A 15,375-nucleotide genomic window follows, 5' to 3' on the forward strand; every position below is an offset into this window, starting at 1 on the left:
CTTTTGCTAGATGGCCTATAGACTGAGCACTGAGGAATCAGTTGTGGAGGAGATGTGACTTAAACTGGGATATGGGCAGAAGTGGCATGAGGCTTGTGGCCAGTAGCTGAGCCAGACTCCAATCCCATGTCCTTTTAATACTGTGACGTCTGTCACCTCAATGAGTTTAAACAAAACACACTGGGTGCAGTGGCTCACGCCTGTAATCCCAGCACTTTGAGAGGCCGAGGCGGGCGGATCACAAGGTCAGGACTCTGAGACCATCCTGGCTAACACAGTGAAACCCCGTCTCTACTAAAAATACAAAACTCAGCCAGGCGTGGTGGCGGGCGCCTGTAGTCCCAGCTACTCGGGAGGCTGAGGCAGGAGAATCGCTTGAACCCGGGAGGCAGAGGTTTCAGTGAGCCAAGATCACACCACTGCACTCCAACCTGGGTAACAGAGCTAGACTCCATCTCAAAAAAAAAAAAAAAAAAAAAAAGGAAGGCTGTGCCCACGTCTACTGCTTTTTTGCTCAGTAAGACAAATTAGTAGCCCAGTCTGAACTACTCGGGAGGCTGAGGCAGGAGAATGGCGTGAACCCGGGAGGCGGAGCTTGCAGTGAGCTGAGATGGCGCCACTGCACTGCAGCCTGGGTGAGAGTGTGAGACTCCATCTCAAAAAACAACAACAAAAACACTTCTATAGCACTAACTACCAGATATTGTTCTTATATATATTTTTTTTTAATTAATTGAGACAGAGTCTCACTCTGTCACCCCAGCTGGAATGCAGTGGTGAGATCTCTGCTTACTGTAACCTCCACCTCCTGGGTTCCAATGATTCTCACGCCTCAGCCTCCCGAGTGGCTGGGATTACAGACATGTGCCTCCATGCTGGCTAATTTTTGTATTTTTAGTTGAGATGGGATTGCACCATGTTGGTCAGGCTGATCTTGAACTCCTGTCCAACTCTTGGCCTCAAGTGATCGTCCCTCTTTAGCCTCGAAAAGCGCTGGGATTACAGGCATGAGCTACCATGCCCAGTCTTCTTAGGGCTTTACATATGTTATTTAATCCTTGTAACACATGAGGTAATATTCCCTGTGGGTGAGGGTGGAAGGCTGGAATTTTGATGCAAAATTGTGCCCTCACTTGTAAGCTTAAAAAAACAAAACAACTGCCTCTATAGGATAATTTGTTAGCTTTAGAGTTCAAAATAAGGAGCATGCACCATATCTGCCAGATCCTTGGAGGTGGGGGCAACTCCAGCGTTCTGAAAAGGAAGGCTAGCTGGCTGCGGTGGCTCACGCCTGTAATCCCAGCACTTTGGGAGGCTGAGGCAGGCAGATCATGGGGTCAGGAGTTTGAGACCAGCCTGGCCAACATAGTGAAACCTCGTCTCTACTAAAAACACAAAAATTAGCCAGGCGTGATGCCTTGCTCCTGTAGTCCCAGCTACTCGAGAGGCTGAGGCAGCAGAATCGCTTGAACCCGGGAGGCAGAGGTTTCAGTGAGCCAAGATCATTCCACTGCACTCCAGGCTGGGTAACAGAGCTAGACTCTGTCTCAGAAAAAGAAAAAAAAAGAAGGCTGTGCCCAAGTCTACTGCTTTTTGCTCACTAGGACAAATTAGTAGCCCAGTCTGAACTAATGGCAATCACAGTTATTTTTCTTGCTTGTAATATCAATCCCCTAATATACTGAAACCACAGGGTGGGGCAGGTGGGATGAGATACTGGAGAGGAAGTGGGTTTTTTCCAGGCCTTTTGGGACAAGCCAGGAGGAGCTTCTAATAAGCAACAAAAGAGGGCAGCAGAGGACTAGGATTGGGCTGCTTTCCCCTCCTAGTTCCACGGGAGGGAAAGTGGTGGTGGAAAGACTTGAATACCCAAGGCCACTCTCCGTTCCTTTTCTGGTCTGCGACCTGCCCTAAAGTTGGACATCAGGATCTAGTCTTCTGCAATGTTTTGCCCCTCACAAAATTCTTCAGTTCATTATCTAAATCTAACCTGCTTGCTGTTTGGAAGATTAGGTTGTAGATTTAATGTTGTTTTAAGTTTTTACTCTTTTTTTCTGTTTTTTAAAAAATAGAGATAAAGTCTCACTATATTGCCCAGGCTGGTCTTTAACTCTTGGGCTCAAGCTATCCTCCTGCCTCAGCCTCCAAAAGTCCTGGGATTACAGGTGTGAGCCACCATGCCCAGTCTAATTTTTATCTTTTTAGTAATGGAGTCTTGCTATTGCCCAGGCTGAACTGGGCTGTAGACCTAAGACTGAAGATCAGGCTTTGGATTCTCATTCTACCTGAGGTGGAGCCAATTCCTAAGCCAGTGATGATCCCCGTTATGTGCCTAGCATACTAACCACCTCCTGTATTCTCAGCCCAGGACTAGGCTTTGTAGATTTGTATAGAACATGGACACTGCACTGCACCCAAGGAGCTTGAAATTTAATGTAGAAGGAAACTATGTGAAAAAATGTTTCAAGTCTCTTGTTCCATTGTGCCTACACATTGTGATGGAGCTAGAGAAGAAAGAGCAAGGCTTAGGAAAGGTGAAAATTGGATTTGAGTTGACACTTGAAGTGAGGTTATTGTCAAACTGACCATGTGGCCTTGCCAAAGATGGAGGCTTGGCATATTTAAAATAAGACTAGTTTACAAGGTCCCCGGGGTACTCTGTCCTTATCTGCTCCTCCCCTCATAAGTTTGGTTTGACTGCAGCACCCTAAAGCACCACCTAAGGTAAGTCAGGGGCATTGGCTGCAAATTGTTCCAGTAATGGTTCTCTTGACTAGGGACAGGCCTTGGCTCAGTGGTTACCTTGAATACTGAGGCAACTCTTTGTGTGAATGGAGAAGAACCAGGGAAGAGGTCCCAGGAGTCCCACTCTGCACCTTCAGTGACTTCTGTGGGGCCAGAACTAGATGTGCATCTAGGGCAAGCTGAGGAAGAAGGCATTTCACATTAGCACACTTCATGATGAGAAATAATAAAAGCTAACACAGCACTTAGTACGTGCCAGGCTCCGGATCCCTTGCATATATTAACTCATTTAATCTTCACAGCATCCCAATGAGATTGATACTATCACACCCATTTTACAGATGAGGAAATTGGGCTTCAGCGAGGTTAAGACTGAAGGCCATTCAGCTGGTACATAGACAGCCAGGATGCACCCAGACAGTCTGGCTCCTGAGGCTGAGCCCTGTAAACAAGATGGAAGGCCTCTGAGCCGCCTTTCAGATGTGTGGTTCCGCAAAGCAGTAAACCATTCCTAATGACTCCCCAACATAGCTGCTGATGGATGCCCTTAAAGGCTGTGGTTTTTCTTCCACCAGTAGTTGAGTGAGGCTTATATAAGCCTTCTTTTAGAGAACTGAGTGAACATTCTTTTTTTCCTAAACTGGTTTGGGTAATTCATTCAAGTTGCAAATGCATTTCAGCTGCCTCTTTAAGGCTATGGTACCTGCTGCCCCAGAGGGCAGACACTCAGGTCTGTAGGCAGGGACCCTGCCCCCAGGGGCCCAGTGGGGGGTGGGTGGCAGTTCTACCATGGTACTCAACTCTCCCCAACTCCTCCACCCACCATCAGCAAAGCCACCTCAGTTGGGACTGAGGCCAGGTATATTGCATTCCTGGCAACCAAAGCAAATCCCATACAAGAAGACCTTAGTGATGGGGAACTGCATAACAAATGTGTGGAAACTCTTAAGGTGCCTGGCCTGACTAGGGAAAGGAAACCACGGCATTAGGCAGGTCAGACCCAAGGTAGCTTGCCCTTGGGATAGCAGAACGTTTTTGGGCAGAAGCTCCTAGACAGTGCTCCAAAACGCAGAAAAAAGACCCAACAATGCTGGGCGCAGTGGTTCATGCCTGTAATCCCAGTACTTTGGGAGGCTGAGGCAGGTGGATCACCTGAGGTCAGGAGTTCGAGACCAGCCTGGCCAACATGGTGAAACCCTGTCTTTACTAAAAATACAAAAATTAGCCAGGCATGGTGGTGGGTGCCTGTAATTCCAGCTACTTGGGAGGCTGAGGCAGGAGAATCACTTGACCCAGGAGGCGGAGGTTGCAGTGAGCTAAGATCACACTACTGCACTCCAGCCTGTGCAACAGAGCAAGACTCCATCTCAAAAATAAATAAAAAATTAAAAAGACTCAATAAACATGTTTTTCCTGTAGGTCTTAGTATGTGCGCACATGCACACATGCACACACAGCCATCGTGAGTCTAGAAATGAGACCATGTGCAATCAATGTCCCATGACCAGGGGTTGGGGTGGTGAGGAACAGGATCTAACAAAGGGTGTTCAATCCTCCGTTTTGAACTTTTCTCCAGCCAGGCCCTAGACAGTACGAGGAGGTAGAGCTATCCCATGGCTTCTAGACTCACTGAGCTTCCTTGGGAAAGTCACTCAACCTCTCTGGAGCAAACAATGTAGAGAATCATCATTAGGCTTGCTGGTCTTCTGGAGCCAGAAATAATAACAGTTACTGTAATAGTCAACACGCACTGAGCACTGACTGAGCATCAGGTACTGTGCTAGATATCAGATAATTTCAGCTGACTCTCACCACACTGCTATGAAATGAAGTCACTAACTCATGGCCTCTGAGAGGTGAGCCGAGATTGGAACTCAGGAAGTCTGGCTCCAGAATCCAAACTGGTAAGCACGACAGTACGTAGTATGCGGCGGCCTTTCAGAAGTCAGCAAGGGAAGGGAAGGTACAGGCCCTCTAACACAACTAACTCCAGCTGTGAGTGGTTTTTCTAAAAGCATAAAATGGATCAGGTTGCTCCCATACTTAGATTCCTTCAATGGTTTCCATTACCTTCTGAAGAAAATCCAAACAGTTGGTCTACAGAATCTGTCATGAGCTTGCCTTTGCCTCTGATCTTTCCCTCCTCCACAAAGCTACCCTATACTCTAGCTCCACTGAGCTATTTACATTTCCCTAAGCCACATAATAGAAGCTACCTATTTTGTTAAGGCCCTGCTTGCTGTTTATAACCATTATACTATTTAATCTTCACAACAGTCCCTCAAAGTAGGTGGTGAAGTCTTCATTTTACAAACAAGGAAACTGAGGCTGTGGAGTAGTCACACAGCTTTCTGACTCCAATGCTTAAGCTCTTCAATGAGTGCACTGCATACTTTTATCCCACTACTGCTGTCTTTGCCTGGAATGCCATTCTCTTCATTGCCTGCCTAGAAAACCAGTCTTTCCTCTAGAGGTAGCTGAAAGGTTATTTCATTGGGGAAGCCCTGCCATTATTTCTTGACTTCCTACCAGGTTGAGTTAGTGACTCTCTCTGGTTCCCACAGCATCTTATACTTTTGTTTTTTGGCACGAGTATCTCACTTCCTGCGTCAAGGAGGCTGTGAAATCCTTGAAGCGTTTAAGTGTTCCCCTCCACGTTGCCCGCTCCTTGCAGGGCTCCTGACAGATAATACCCTGGGTAGTGGTATTATCTGCACTCTAGATAATTTCTTTTTTCCGGGTTTTTTTTTTTTTTTTTTTCTTTTTTGAGACAGTTTTGCTCTTGTTGCCCAGGATGTGGTGCAATCTCGGCTCACTGCAATATCTGCCTCCCAGGTTCAAGCGATTCTTCTGCCTCAGCCTCCCAAATAGCTGGGATTATGGGTGCCCACCACCACACCCAGCTAATTTTTGTATTTTGGGTAGAGACGGGGTTTCACCATGTTGGTCAGGCTGGTCTTGAACTCCTGACCTCAGGTGATCCACCCACCTCGGCCTCCCAAAGTGCTGGGATTACAGGCGTGAGCCACCGCGCCCGGCCGTGGTAAATGTTATTGACTGGATAGGTGATGGGTACATGGACAAATATGAAGCTTAAGAGACTTATTTCAGATTTGCTCCTGAGCTACAGAGAAGAGTGGCAGATGGACTTGGGATAACGAAGAAAGGACTGTATCAATCCTAGAGCTTCTTCCCCACCTGTCTCTGCTGTGGCTTCTTGTGCTTTGGTGCTTGCCTTCCACAGCTAGGGCACATCCCAAGGACAGTTCTGTGATACAACTCCAATTTATGGAGAGTTTTAATGGACACAGGGATATTAAAGCACCAGGGTTAATTATTCAGAAAATGTTTCAACCGACTTGCTTTTCATCTCCCCCATGATGGGTAGCTTCAAAGCCTACAGTTGCCCTCTGGTAAGGAGAGACATCCTGCCCTCCTGTGATTAGTCTGAGCCATTTGCTCTTCACATTCCAGAACGCGAGCGCCTCAGAAGAACCTTCTCTTCTATGAAGGGGTGAAAACTGAGGCTCAGCGAAACTTACCTGGGACATAAAACTGTGACTGGTACTTCACTGCAGAAGGAAGAAGGGTCTGCTCTGGTGTTGTAGGTTATTATTCCCTTTGAATCTGAGAAGGAAAAACAATCATTGTTACTACATGAAAAGACGAGGTCCGCCGGGCACGGTGGCTCATGCCTGTAATCCTAGCACTTTGGGAGGCTGAGGTGGGTGGATCACGAGGTCGGGAGTTCGAGACCAGCCTGGCTAACATGGTGAAACCCCGTTTCTAGTAAAAAATACAAAAAATTAGCCGGGCGTGGTGGTGGGCGCCTATAGTCCCAGCTACTGGGAGGCTGAGGCAGGAGAATGGCGTGAACTCAGGAGGCAGAGCTTTCGGTGAGCCGAGATCGTGCCACTGCACTCCAGCCTGGGCTCAAAAAAAAAAAAGAAAGAAAGAAAAGACGAGGTCCTAATGATATTCTTTAGCTCCTGGGATTTGATGAAATTCTGTGATTATTATTTGCATCCTAGTGACTTTCTTCCATATGCCAGAGATGGTCTTGAAAACTTTAAAAATCTTCCCCTCTAGGAATATAATGTTATAGATCCAGTAGTCCCCTGTCTTCCCCATTCTGTTGTATTTAAAAGTTTTATTTGAGCTCAGAGTTATTCGTTTTTATTTTGTTCACTGCATAGAGAAGAAATAATTATAGTCCACTTAATCAGCTTTTTGGAAGAGTTGGCCTTCACTGCCTGTTAGAAGACTAGGGTTTTTCTTTTTTAATTAAAACCTAAGATATCATGTAGATTATATGATATATGATATTTATCTTTATTTTGCTCATGTTTGATTTCTTTCCCCACGTCTGATCAGTTCATGTCTTCTGTATTGAAAGCATTTTGGGGTCAGGTTCAGTGGCTCACGCTTGTAATTCCAGCACTTTGGGAGGCTGAGGTGGGAGGATTGCTTCAGTCCGGGAATGCAAAACCAGCCTGGGCAACAGAGAAAGACCCTGTCTCTACCCAGAATTAAAAAATTAATGGGGCATGGTGGTGCATACCTGTAGTCCCAGTTACTGGGGAGGTTGAGGCAGGAGGATCACTTGAGCCTCAAGGCTGCAGTGAGCCCTGATTGTGCCACTGCACTTCAAACTGGGTGACACAGCAAGACCCCCATCTCAAAATAAATAAAGTAAAATAAAGAAGATAAAAGAATAAAAAAAGGAAAATATTTCATGGGGTATCTAAAAGTTGACTGCAGTATGAAATATGTTATTATTATTTTTTTGAGATGGAGTTTCACTCTTGTTGTCCAGGCTGGAGTGCAGTGGCACGATCTCAGCTCACTGCAACCTCTGCCTCCCAGGTGCAAGTGATTCTCCTGCCTCGGCCTCCCGAGTAGTTGAGATTACAGGTGCCCGTCACCATGCCTGGCTAATTTTTGTACTTCTAGTAGAGATGAGTTTTCACCATATTGGCCAGGCTGGTCTCAAACTCCTGACCTCAGGTGATCTGCCTGCTTCAGTCTCCCAAAGTGCTGGGATTACAGGTGTGAGCCACTACACCTGGCCAGACATGTATTATTGAAGAGTAAGTAGTATAATGGTTATAAACACTGAGCAGGGCCTTAGCAAAATAGATAGCTACTGTTATGTGGCTTAGGGAAATGTAAATAGCTCAGTGGAGCTAGAGTAGAGGGTAATTTAAATAAAAGTTAAAATACATTTAAGCTTGGTATGTCTACAAAATTAGATTAGAAGAAGAAAACCAAGATCTTTAGTGATAGGAATTGCATGTAATTTTTTTTTTTTTTGAGACGGAGTTTCACTCTTGTTGCCCAGGCTGGGGTACAGTGGTATGATCTCAGCTCACCGCAACCTCTGCCTTCTGGTTTCAAGTGATTCTCCTGCCTCAGCCTCCTGAGTAGCTGGGATTACAGGCACCTACCACCACACCTGGCTTATTTTTGTATTTTTAGTAGAGGTGGGGTTTCACCATATTGGCCAGGATGGTCTCAAACTCCTGACCTTGCGATCTGCTGGCCTCAGCCTCCCAAAGGGCTGGGATTATAGGCATGAGCCACTTTGCCCAGCTGTAAGCTTTTAAGAACCATTTACTCAGTTACAACCAGTAGAGCAGGCATGTTTCAGAGGAGAGTTTAGTCATTGTTTGCTTAATTGTCAGGAACAATACAAACTGCTCTGGAAAAATAATATGGGTATGTGCAAGGGGTGAGAGGGAGAGAACAACAGCTTTCTGAAGAGGTGTTTGTTTCTGTGTGTGTCAAGAGAAAGCAGAAAATGGGAGCTGGCCAGGGTCAGCGGTGATGAAGACTCGCTCTCCTGTCCCAGCTCGTTTCTGTTTGCTCTAATGACGACAGCAGGGCCTGGAACAAGTTTGCAAGGACAAAGACCTGACCAGAACATCAGGGAAACAATCCAAGTGTGAGGTAGTGCAAGTGCTAGTGGACCTATGATCAAGGATGGACGAAAAGGGAATTATTTAAGCAGAAGGTGGGTGGCAGGCAGGAAAAAAGTACAGGGGCTTTCAATCTCCAGGAAAAGCTGTGACAGGGGCAAGATGCTGCAGTTCCCTGCTCTCTTCTTTCTACTCCCTAGAAAAAAACAGAAAATGAAGCCACCAGGAAGCACTCTATTCAGCAGAAAGTGGTAAAACAATGTAATCAGGGAGTTGTAGACTTTCTTCCTAAATAACTCTCAGTGTTAGACAGCCCTCCCCCACCTTTTGTGGGTTCAGAATGACCTTGCATGGAAGCAGAGGGATTGCCCTGGTGGCCCTGGATGGGCCTGCAATTGAGTGATGTTGGTCTAAGATACCAGAGGCTCATCTTTCTACAATGATGAACAGTTGAAAAGCAAAGTATCTAATAATAGGCTGGGCGTGGATGGGGTGTATGTCTTTTCCATTCTTTCCTCTTCCAGCTCCCAAAGCCTGGGGGAATAAGCAAGAAGGATGCTGAGCTCCTGATTAGGTTTGTAACCCAGACACTACTGGTCCTGATGAATTAAAAGAACATTAAGGCCGTAGCCAGGGACACCACATTTTTCATTTAACCAAATTGATTGCAGCATTGACTCTCCTAATAGCCTGGGAAGGCAGGCTGGCTTCCTCTGACGTGCTTAGGAGAAGAAGTTGGGGCACCAGATTGACAAAGGCTTTGATCAGAACAGTAGGCAGCTGAGTCTGCTGCCGTGGAAAAGTTGAAGCGCATCAGGCCAGTTCGCTGGGCTTGATTGTGTGCAAGGAGGCTGCAGCCCTCTTTCTGGCTGGAGTCATGCAGATACTGTCAGCATGGGGAGTAGGAAGGAGCGAATAGAGTAGAGCCAGCCCCTTTGGGGAAGCAACAAGTCCTGGCTAAGGGTGGGGGTGGTGGGTATCCTCTTTGGCTGTGAAGGTCTCATTCCTAGTCCATTGTAACTTGGCTCCCCACTTCCTCCACTGCCCTTGTTATGATTGCTCCACAGGTGAACGGGGAGGACCTCTGTGCCTCAGGGGCTGTGGGCACAGCTTCAGTCTGATTGAGGACTCCCCAGAAGTCTTCCCCCACCTCTTTTGTAACATCCACTGAGGTGGCAGTCACTTTCCGCCTTGCTCTGAGGCAAGCCAAACTGGGGATAGTCTCCAACTGGGATGGTCTGCCAGTAACACCTGGTATTATTGGCACAGTGATCTGCAAAGTGCCCGCCACTGCCTCTTCTCTCCCTCAAGCCTGAATCCCACTTGTTCTTTGCATCTCCTCCTATTGCATTCATTCCACCTCTCACTCACCAAGTGTGTATTGAAGACTGACCTCAGTCCATGTATGGTTTTGTACCCAAAAGCGAGGCAGGATGCTACAGTCCTACTATAAAAGTTAACTCCAGGCCAGGCGCAGTGACTCACGCTTGTAATCCCAGCACTTTGAGAGGCCAGGGTGGGTGGATCCCTTGAGGTCAGGAGTTCAAGACTAGCCTGGCCAACATGGCAAAACCCCATCTCTACTAAGAATACAAAAATTAGCCGGGTGCGATGGCGCATGTCTGTAATCCCAGCTGCTCGGGAGGCTGAGGCGGGAGAATCCCTTGAACCCAGGAGCAGAGGTTGCAGTGAGCCGAGATCATGCCACTGCACTGCAGGTTGGGTAACAGAGTGAGACTCGCCTCAAAAAAAAAATAAAACAACAACAACAACAACAAAAAACCAAAGTTAACTACAAAAGAGTTAAAGTGGATATTCAAATTGTGCTGTAAGGAAGTCCTCGTGCTGCCCTGGCAGTTCCTAGGTAGGTTAGGAAAGGCTCCACTTTGCCCTTGCCACCCTTCTCGTTCCCGCAGGCTTTTCCGAAATGCCACCACTTACTGTCTGCAGCTCCTTGGCCCAACGCACCATTCAGGGACTGTTTCCCCACCTGCAAACTGCCCACCCAAAATGCCCACTTTAAAAGGATGTCTTACGTCTTAAGCAAACTAACATGTGTGAACACCTTGTCTTTAATAACCGGTAGCGTCCTCCTTTTCTTTCCACAGCCTTCCAGCTCCTCTCTCCTTGCCACCCTGCAGTTCTTCCTCTCCCCTCCGCCGTTCTATTTCCATAGGCCTCAGGCCCCGCTGTCTTCTCCCAAGCATCCTCCTCTTTCTCACCCATCCTTTAGGCTCAGAAGCACCACCATCCAGGTGGCCACTATAGGTAGCGGTGACCTAAGCGGGGACGGGAGAAGGGGAGGCTAGGGGCTCAGGGATCCCAAAATGGCCATGGGGAAGGGGGCTCCTGAGCCCAATAATTTAGCCATGAGCTGCGGTGGGTTCGGGAAGTTGGAGAGAAGGAGCTGGCTCGAAAAGAGACCGGCCCTCTGGGGTGGGGAGGATGGAGCCCCTTTCCCGTTCGCCTTCCCGCTGGGGAAACCGCCTCCTCGACCTTGAGCAGGAGGCGGGGTCGCCGAGCGCCTGGGGGGCTGCGCAGAGAGGACCCGTCCCAGGGGGTCAGGCCCGCCCTCCGCCTCCTCCGGGCCTCCTCCGCCTCGGTCCCCGCCCTCCCGCGCCGCTAGGTCTCCTCCCCTCACTGCAGCGCTTGCAGCGCGCGCTCATCGATCAGGCCCCCTCCCTCCGCCGCCTCGGCGCAGACTGCTAAGCTCAGCAAGTCTTGCGGCAAAGGCACTTCGGAGCCGAGTTGGGGCAGCGGCGGAGCGGGGACTCCGCGCCCCAGGGGAACGGGCGCCCCTGCGAAACCGTCGCCAGCGCCGCGTCCTTGCGGCCCGACGCCCCCTAACATCGGGGACCCCGGATCTCTCCCGCCTCCTTCGGGTCGCTCTCCGGTAAGTCCACACCCCCGCCGGTGGGGGCACGGACCTCCCTCTCCAAAGTTTCTCGTTTCCTGCTACTGAGTCGAGGGGCCACGGGGTGGTCTGGCTCCCGAGAGGTGAGTGGGGTTGGGGAAGTTTGAGGCCAAGGGGGCCGGGAGTCCGCACCGTCCTTTGGGGGAGTTTGGAAGCGTCCGGATGGAAGGTTCGTCTAGGGGAGCCGGACCCGAGGGGCGAGGAGCCGGCTTCTCTGAGGGACTGGGGCTGGCTGGGGGCAGATTTCCTCCCGCGGTCTCCCCGCGAGTTGCTGCAGAGAGGGGCGGGCGACGCGCCCCCGCCCCTCTCTCCTTTCCCTGGGACGCCCCCACTCGCGTCTAGCCCAGCCCCCGCCCGCCCAAGCGGTCTCCAAGGAAGGTTCTTTTGCCCCAGCCTCAAGCTTCGGGGACCCCTGGCACCGCCGTCGTGGGAAATGGGGGGAGGTCTGAGCGCTAAGAGCCGGAGACCCTGGGTCAGGGAGAGGTTGGGGAGACAGACTGCAGGGGCCATCTGGAAGCAATGGGCACGAAGAGCTGGGGCAGGGGCCCAAGAAGGGTATAGAGGCGCCCCTCGCCTCTCTCCAAATCTCATGACTCAGCACGACCTAGGATGCCCCGTCCCCAGGGCTGGGCTCGCAGCCTGGCGGGTGCTGACAACCCGACTCCCTTTTCTGGACTCTTCCATGTATCTTTCCCGTTTGGGGTTCCCCCTTCCCCTGCCTGTGTTCCTTTTCCCACCTCTGGGGCATAGGGTTTTTATTTTTCAACTAAAAAGACGAGCTTTATCCTTTCCCATCCCACTAAGCCAGGCTCCCTCCTCCTGTCTCCTTCTCCCTTTTCATCCCCACATTCCACAGGTGCCTCCAGGACACCCCCAGCCCACGGCTGGTGGGGTCTCTCCTGGCAGGGCAGTGTCCTCCCCTACGCTGGCTGAGGTGGTAGAGTAGGTGCTCTCCCCGCAGCAGGACGAAGAGAGTGCAAGGACAGAGGAGGCGCTGGCCCAGGAGGGGCCACTGCAGTGGGGAGGGAAGGACAGAGGCTCAGTGGGCAGGTAGCCCAGGTTGGGTTGGCTTATGAGGAGGAGGAAGTCCTTAGGATCTGGGAGCGCCCAGGAAGCCAGAAAGGTGAACTGGGGTCTGACCTGGAAAGCAAAACGGTGCCCTTCTCCCTCCCCTACTGCTGCCGCCCTGAGGGGTCTCTCCCAGGTGGAATAGATTGTCTTCCATCCAATCTATCCAGCTCCCCATAACCTGGCACTTCATTAGAGGGGGTGACAGTGAGAATCAGGGAAGCCCTTAATCCTTTCAACCATCTCTCCCTACTTAGGACCAAGGCCAGCTTTGGGGCTGCTAGAAACATCTCTGTGACCAGCAGAGGTGCTGAAAAAAATAGCCATGCCCAGGGCTCCTAAGGCAGGCCCAAGTGACAGGTGGAAGGGGGCAGGGTGGCACTGATGCAGTGGGACGTGCCTGGCATCTGGTCCTGTGGAACGAGAGCAGTAGCCTGGCAGGCACTGCAAGCTGCAGCGTGTGTCAGGGCCCTGGGGGTGAGTCAGCGTCAGGGGTCCACGCCAGGCACACTGTGGCCTAGGGAGTCCAGCTCCCACCCGTCCCCTCCCATGCCCCTGGAAAATGGCCAGTGCCCGCTGAACCCTGACTGAACCACCTTTCCCTCAGGGTGGCCCCTCTGCTCTGCTTGGCTGCCAGGCAGATCCCTGGCTTCACCCTCTAGGACTCCCCCAAGAGGCCTGGCTTTTTCTGGAGACCTCTTGGGCTTAATCCTTACCTTTTCCCCTCCTCGCCTTGCCAGAGGAGGAGGAGAGGGAGGCAGAGGAAAGTGTCTAGGTTATAGCCTCACACAGACCTGGCCCACCTTCCCCTGGAGGAAGAGAGACCAGACCACTCTGCTGTGAGTCTGCTTTGTTCTGCAGTCCGGGAGCTTGTGTCCAGGGAACTTGGGTTTTCTTATGAGGGAAGGGGGTGATTATTCAAGAACATTTCTTTTTCAGCTTTGGGGTCTGACATCCACAGAACAGGACCAGGGGAAGCAAAAAGTGTTGGTGTTTGTAAACGCTGACCTTTCACCTAGAGAAGCTTGCAACTGGTTTCAATTTAGGACTGAAACTGGTTTCACCTGGGCAAAGCATGTACCTTGCTGAAGACCTCGCAGGGCCCGGGAGACCCTTTTTGGAGCTGGGTCTGGGCTCTCCTGCCCTCACGTTGCAGCTGGAGCTCATTCTATTCCTTCTACCCTTAGGCAGCTTCCAGGCAGGTGTGACAGGGCTGTCTATGATACTGCAGAAACCTGGGGGTGGGCTTTGGAGGTAGCTGGAGAAGCCTCCTCCCTGCCCTTCTCAAGCCCCCCTGGGGACCACGCTATCCCAGTGTTCCCCAGCCCCTAGGCAAGCCTGACCTCTAGTCATTCTTTCTGCCTCCATCTGAACTTTGTGCTATCTCAGTGGGGTCTCCTTTTTTCTTCTCTGACAGGCCTATGCCTCCCTCTCTGGGTAGAGTAGATTGGGGGGCAGTGAGTGCACTGGAAGCAGGGGGACAGAGGACAGTGAGGACAGAGTGGGAGGAGGTTGGGGTTCATTTGGCTGGAAGAATGGCTGTCATTCCCTTCCCTGGACAGAAACATCCTCGTGGATGAATTGAGGCTGCAGATGAGTAGAAACACTACTTCACTTGGCTTTGGGATTTGCTCTGTGGACTTTCCTGATCTAGGCAGGTCCTAGCTGAAGCCAGACATCACTGAAGGTCCAGGGTGGTGGGGATACTCTTTAAGGACTGGAACAGCAAGCCAGAGAGAGCAATGGGGTGGGGGGATTTACTCAGTGCGGTGGTTAAATACGAAGCGCCAAAGAAGAGGCCAGGAGCTAGACAGGCCTGGGTTCAAATTCCGGGGGTGCCAAGTACAAAGTGTGAGACCTTATTTGCAACAAGTATTTTATTAGTGAGTACCTACCGTGTGCCACTGTTGTAGTCTCTCTGGGTGGGGAGTGAGCACAGTGGCAGGCCCTACACATGTTACTGAGCCACTCAGCATCCGTTCTGCATTCATGCCACTATTGCATTTTGAGAATCTATGCTAGGCAGTGGAGATTCAGGGGGGAACAAAACAGACCTGCTTCCTGCCCTTGTGGCACTTACAATCTAGTGAATACCACACAATTAAATAATTACATAAAGAATTCATCATGACTGTGCCGAGAGTTATGAAGATGTGTAGGATGCTTTGAGAGCATGTAACAGGATGACCTGACAATGTCTGCACAGTTTTCTCTGTCAAACAGAGGTAATAATGCTTAACTCTCAGGGTAGTATTGTAGAACTGATAACTATTCGTGTTATTTTAGAAGTAGCCCCTGGCCCACCAGGCAGATGCATTTCTAAATTCCCCACATGAATAATCCATCCATAGGCAACAAGCCGATTCTTCGTCTTCCATTCAGTCAGAGAAGCCAGGCTAGAGAAGCTGGGATTCAGTTACGGGTTCTCCTGGGCTCCAGAAGCCTGTGACAAATAACATAGTTTCATTGGAGAAACATCAAGTCAGAGATTTTTTCTAAGTGGCAGCATAGTGACTACAGCCAGATTGCTGGGGTTCATCCTGGTTCTGCCACTTGCTGTGATTTTGGGCAGGTCAGTCACACTCTGTTTCTTAGTCTTCCCATCTGTAGAATGGAGCTAAAATTTGTAACTATGATGTAGGTTGTTCTTGGTGAGGATGAAATGGGTTAATTCCTGTAAAGCGTGTAGAACTGTGCCTGGCGCAGGAGGAGTGCCGCGAAACTGCTTTC

The 15,375-nt window shown here is 50.1% G+C and overlaps 2 protein-coding genes across 2 annotated transcripts in view; one reads left to right on the forward strand and one right to left on the reverse strand.

The window, feature by feature from the left end:
* TMEM183A (transmembrane protein 183A) overlaps window positions 1-15,375 on the reverse strand; it is a 604,310-nt gene that overhangs the window by 367,632 nt on the left and 221,303 nt on the right. The gene's annotated exons all lie outside the window — the stretch shown is intronic.
* SYT2 (synaptotagmin 2) overlaps window positions 11,358-15,375 on the forward strand; it is a 115,288-nt gene continuing 111,270 nt past the window's right edge. Inside the window, exon 1 of the mRNA XM_050763964.1 lies at window positions 11,358-11,556. The gene's annotated coding sequence lies outside the window, so the exon portion shown is untranslated. The remainder of the gene's footprint in view (window positions 11,557-15,375) is intronic.

The sequence above is a fragment of the Macaca thibetana genome, chromosome 1, assembly GCF_024542745.1.
Source record: "Macaca thibetana thibetana isolate TM-01 chromosome 1, ASM2454274v1, whole genome shotgun sequence".
Taxonomy (NCBI): domain Eukaryota; kingdom Metazoa; phylum Chordata; class Mammalia; order Primates; family Cercopithecidae; genus Macaca; species Macaca thibetana.